This window comes from Aythya marila (assembly GCF_965140915.1).
Source record: "Aythya marila genome assembly, chromosome: 6".
NCBI lineage: Eukaryota > Metazoa > Chordata > Aves > Anseriformes > Anatidae > Aythya > Aythya marila.
In genome coordinates, this window is record NC_139047.1 from 16,869,157 (window position 1) to 16,875,441 (window position 6,285).

The window sequence follows — 6,285 nt, forward strand, 5'->3', positions numbered from 1 at the left end:
CTTCCCCTCCCGGTGCCCGGGAGGGGCTGCCCGGGGGGGCTCGACCCGAGGCAGCCCGGTCCCGGGGGGGCTGCCCCGACCCCCGGTGCCCGGAGCAAAGTGGGCTCCTGCCGCCCCCCCCAGCTGCGCTCTCAGCCTTTCGTTCCCTGACCAACGGGCGAGGATTATTAACACATTATTAAAACTCCGCTCGGAGCACCTTAATGAGACCTGCGCTTATTAGCAATGGGAGCGAATTTCACAGGAGTGAAGCGATCAGTTAAGCCATGTCTATAGTTTCCAGACTACGCAAATGAGGCTTTTACTTAATTGAATTGAACTTCTCAAGGCATTCGGAGGCTGAACTCTATCCTCCAGCGCAAGGTGGGCATCAGGATCAGTTTTGTACGAGAAAACAAGCTGGCAAAGAAGTCCTGTCCTAAGGCTAAGGGCATCCCGGGCTCCGAGCAGAGGCGTTTGTGGGGTGCTGTGGGGTGTCTCCGAGCGGGGTGCAGCCCCTGCCCTTGGCACGCACCAGCCAGGTGCTGGGACGCCTTTTCCACGTTCATCTTCGCAGCCTGCTGAACGGGCCAGAAAAAAGAAGCGTTCCTTTTCCCAAATCTCCTGTCTTTCGCTAGCTCAGGCTCAAAATTGTCGTTCTCAGCCCATTTTGAGAAACCTCCACGCAGCAGTAATCAGGCGGCGGACAAACGCATCCTCAAGACAATTAAGAGAGGGACTGAAAACTTCAGAGCAGAGAAACATAAACAAATACATTTTCTAGCGCAGATTTATTATGGCTTCGGTCTGTTTTGCTGAGTGTGAGTCAACCAGAAGGGAATACCGCCTCAGTTTGACAGTGAGCAAGTCTTAAAAATTACGGATCGAATCAAAGTTTCAGGAGCAATTTAAAAAGCGCTCAGAAAGGCGATCCGGAGCAAGCCAGGTAGCCCTTGGCTAGCTCAGCCTTCCTCCCCCTTCGGAGAGCCGAGCTGCCACCGGGGGGGACCCTGCAGACGGGCGGCTGCCACCGGTCCCCCACGTCTTGCCCCCCCGAGGGCACCTAGCCTGCCCTGCCGTGGACAGCTCTGCCCCGAGCTCCCTGCTCACAGCCAGGGACTTTTGCGCCCCCAGTCTCAGAAAATCAGTTTTCCCCGGGTCAGGTATGCTTAGGACCCAGCGTGGCCCTTCCCTCATTATATTTCAGTTTAGGCACCAGGAAGATGCGATTTGTTGTCGAACTAAATAGAACATATCACCTCCAGTTAAATCTGTAAATTATATTATGCTGCTGCTCTGGCTTTGTTTTTCATAATTGTTAAAAATCTGAACAAATCAATTATATTAGCCATATGGCTTGATCATATCAGCTAATTTCCATTTTTTTTTTTTTGAAAGTAATTGTTGTTTAAGCACTGACAACTTATTAGTTAAGGTGTTTAGGAAAGATCTCTCTGCTCTTGTCTTAGTTAAAAGATGATTGAAATGACAATGAATACTTAAAGTAAAGTCATTAAATCATCCTCTTCCGTATTTTCCACTTTCTGTGTGTTTAAAGAGTTCACAACAGCAGTAGCTGAGCTGCAGCCTGATTTATACTTCTGGAATGGAGGCCGTGAGACCATCAGGCTTTCAATTCAATCTATTCCAGTTTGTAATGATTTCCCTAAAAGGAGCCAGTTTTTGGTATGCAGCAGGTAAGTAGTCATTTTTCTTAGTTATTTTAAAGGTGTGTAGTATTGAGAATGTACAAGTGGTTCCACTCTGGCATTTACACACTGCAAATATAAAACTTCACCCCTCAGTGATCTTAATACTTCGTCCATTAAATGTACTTACTCATTTAAATGGGAATGTATTTAACTGCTAAACAGATGGTCTACAGTGCACACAATTATAAAGCAAGGGTTTGTGTATGTTGCCATATTTTAGACTCCAGATTTCCTGCTTCCCTATACATTTTTCAAAGCAGTTTATTTTTCCATACAAAGCACTAACACAGGTGGAGAAGCAGTCTGGAATTCATTTCTTTTGCTATCAGAGATCCAGGGCACCCTCCTTCAGGCAATCTTCTTAATTTTCTGACAAGGATTTTAACTAGTTCTGTACTTCAGATTTTTAAAGCATTTCAAAAACCATTCTAAAATCCTCTGGACCACACTGGGATTTTAAATATTTGATGGACATTTCTGATCGTGTTTACTTTATTGAGTAAATACCAAAAAAATGTCTTGGCCCCACATTGGCAAAACTGAAGCAGTGACTGGGCAATGAAAGCTGGGAGAATTTTCAAGCTGTGTACTGCAAAAGGAAGGAGAAGGTTGCAGAAAAAAAAAAAAAAAAAAGGAAAAAAAACGTTATGAATCACCCACGCTGATGTTTCCATCATGAACCGGTGACATTTGCTGTAGGCCTGTCTCACCCAGGCACAGGGGAGCTGGTGCTCACCCACTGGTCAGCTGTGTGAGGCTGTGCTGTTATCTTGCCAGGGCAGGGCCACCACCTGTATTTCTCATGCAGGTTTTCAGCCCTCAGTTAACACAGATTTGTTAATTTTCTTGCTGGACTGTCTGTGATTCTCCTCATTCACATCGTAGTGTACCCCTGAAACATAAACAAATCAACTTTCAGAATGACTATAAAGTGAGGATTTAGCTCTGTTGTATAACTGAGGCCCTAAAGTTCAGAGAGAAGTGAAATTTGCACTCATTTTGTTTGTCCCATGGATAATATTGAGCTGATAATTCTAGTATATTTAGCAACCTTATATTCTCATTGCTTTGCAAAACAAGATGTCGAAAGCGATTTGGAATCCTTAACATGGGAAATACAGTTTGTAGCCAATTGTGACAAGCTGGATTTAAGTGATGTGCCTAGCATTTCATGGACGTTCTGTAGCAGGGCAGAGCTTGAATTATGCTATTGAAGGCAGTGTTCATCTATCCCATGAAACCATTCCTTCTCTTGTTTCACAAAGCATTTCCAGCATCGTTTAACTTCTCCAGCAAATGGCTGGCTTTTATCAATATCAGATTTTCACTATGCAGTCCTGAGTCACTTTCAGATGAACTTGTATCAGCCTTTCATGCAGCAACAAAGATTAGGATTTTATCCTCCATGTCTGCATCATAGTACAACCATACCTGGCAGAGGAAGGTGAGATAAAGTTGCATAAAGTCACTCTGAAACTCCCAGTTCCCAAATTCTGAATGCTTGACTTTTCAAGCAGCTTTGGAAATAGCTGTTTGCATCCAGTTTTCTAGATTAAATAATTAGTAAATGACTTCTTCCCACGGAAACCTCAGGATCCGTCAGTACCTGGAACTATGCTGGGTGGACCTGTGAGGGATGCGCTGCAGCAGAAGGCTGCTTTTGTTTCCAGACTTCTGCAAGCAGAAGGAAGTGGCTTATGTACTGCCATCAGCTTCGACTGCTATTTGCTAACAGGAGAAGAACTTGTTAGATCAAGAAGTGAGTCTGTTGAAAAGGAAAGTCTCAATGTTTCTGCCAACTTTGACCCCTTCTGTTCCTGTTTCCCCCAGTGTTATCACAGACTGCTGCTCTTCCCCTGGATTGTCAGAGCTTAGACCTTTCAGTTGTCCCAGGCAGTCACCGTGGGCTTGATCTGAAATTCAGTGAAGTCTCTGGAATTTGAATCAGACATACAATGGGATTACATGATTTGATCGAAGAAGAAAGTCAAGTTGCTTTTTTGCTAGTTACTGCATGCCATTTACCAGAAATCTGGTTGTGCCTCAGAGGAGGTTAAAGAGAAAAAAGGACTTGGGGATGAGGGACCCAGGTGTGGGGAAAGAAGGGAAGACTGGGAGCAATACAACCCCTTCAAAAGCATGCAAGATACAGAGTTCATACTTTTGAGAGATCCGAGTGGTCTTGTTAATACAAATAAATAAGCAAAGCACAGACTAATATTTCACTTTGCCGTGGGCTTTCTCGTTGTCAGTGTGGGTTTTTCACTAGGAACCTGGCAGCAGCAAGTCCTAACAAGTAACAAATTTACAAATGCTTCATTTTGTACAAAATTAAGGCCATGCTGTTCATGACACAAGCTATTCAACTTGGGGAGCCCTCTTTGAAGATCTATTCTTCCATATGTGGAGCTCTGATAAAGGTGTTCCGGGAAGATGTAGGTTGTCACAACTCACATAGTATCAAAAGGCATGCTGAGACACTCAGCTCTTGCATGACTCTGAGCAGTCCCGTTTCTGATGATTTTTTCTTTGTTCATCTCTTTTCCCTATGTTGGGATACAGTGAATGTATAGTGGATTGATTTTTCTGGGTTTTGGTCAGACGGGTTGCTTTTTATGTTCCACGAGTTTCATTTCACTGCCCAAACCAGGGAAACGTAAGCACCAGAAGAAAGCATGATTATCATTTGGGAAGAAAAAAGACATTTTTAGAAGGAAGCATGAAGGCCCCAAAGCTCATGTGTGTATGAGAAGGGAATATGGTCAAAAGACTAACTGAAATCTGCGGCATAGCCTACACACAGATCAACAGGCACATTGCATTAGCTTCAGTGTCTCCCAGATTTACTTTTGGCTACACTGCAATGTTGATCAGTCCCCAGCCACACCACACAACTATTCCAAACATAACCCAGAGATCATTTCATCCGTTCAGATTTAAGATTTGGAAAGCAGAAATTGGTATGCATCAGAGGTGTCATTTCAACTCTTGGGGTTTGTCCAGCTCTTGGGGTTTGGGCAATTGCCATTAGAAAGACTGTAACACTTTCATTACTCTTATGAGTTTGCTGGTTAAAAAAATTCTGTCAAAGATGTGAAATTCACATTTCTGTCAGTTTGTCATTTCCTATACATGTATAGAAAATGCTTGAGAGAGGTAAATATTACCACTGAGTGAATTTTCAGCTTCAGGTAAAGCAAAGAAGGCAAGAGAATGGAGTCTTGTATTTTAGTACCTGATCTGACTACACTTCTCTGTGCTTATTTATATTAACTTTACAGAGTCGCCTATGACCCATTATCTAAACAGATGTATGGAATTATAAATATCTTAGGAATTCATACAAGATAATTTTAAGAAAAAGCAGAGAAAGGGTGGGAATGGAGAAGACTGTTTGGTTTGAAGGGCTTTGATGTTTTTGAGAAAAAAAAAAATCTTTATAGAAAGAGGGTCTTATTTTTTATCATCCTTCCTGTCCTTGTTGACCTTCATGGTCTGTTTCTCATGGCAGAGTCCTAAACAATTTTGAATGGACTAATCCATTGAGAAATGTGAATGATAAGGAAAAAGTAGGAGAAAGGATTCCTGAATCACATTTGCAGATACTGAACTTCACAGAGAGAACAGTAAAATTTCAGTAAGCTAGAAGTGAATAAAAGTTGTGTTTCTGACATGCACTGAATCATTTCTAGAGCTTTATAAAGCATTATTTGGTTGACAATGCCTCTTAAAATATCTGTTTACGAAATGCAGTGTTACTTCCTGAAATTTACCATATTTGCTCCATGAAAAATAGCTCTTTTTCTGTGGGAAAAAAAAAGAAAAAAAAAAGAAAAAAAAAAGAAAAAAAAAGACAGAGTTAGCAGCAGAATCTTTAATGTCAAGAAATGGGCAAGATGTCAGTTTTATGCCACATCAGAAAGACAGATATATATATTTCACCATTTCTCCTATCCTATTTATGATTGTTGCAATCACAAATAATGTAGCCGAGATCTACTATCTACTTGACCTGTATGTATTGCTACATCTTGCTCCTAGGGTAACAGCACTTTGTCATGTCTATTTCTCTTCCTCTGGTGTTTATCTAGTATTTAACTCTGTCTGTTCTTCAGCAGCACAGGAACATGACTGCAGTATCTAGTGCTTCACTTTTGGTAGGGTGAGTGCTGTGCAAAGGCCATATACAAAAAACCACCTGAGGTTAACATACACGACACGCTTCTTATTAAAAAGATGGAAATCATACCTTTTTGTCTGTGCATGTTACAACTTGGATAGTACAATCTGGATGATAAAGCCAGAGTGTAATGGTTTTTATTCTGGTGATTGGCCTGCCATAAGCTACCATGTGTCGCAGTGCTTTCTCATATTCTGTATAAGCACCTCCTGTATCAGGTCTTGAAACTGAACATGAGTTTAACTGAAATAAAGATCATTTTTAGTTAAAATTGCATTTAGATTTCACTATCTTAATCTCAGTTCACATACCAATTGATGGACTGCTATTTACACTTATGAAGAAAAAATACATCGTTGTGCAGATATATCTATGTAATTGGTCTGTAAATGAATAATTTCATTTAAGTTTTCA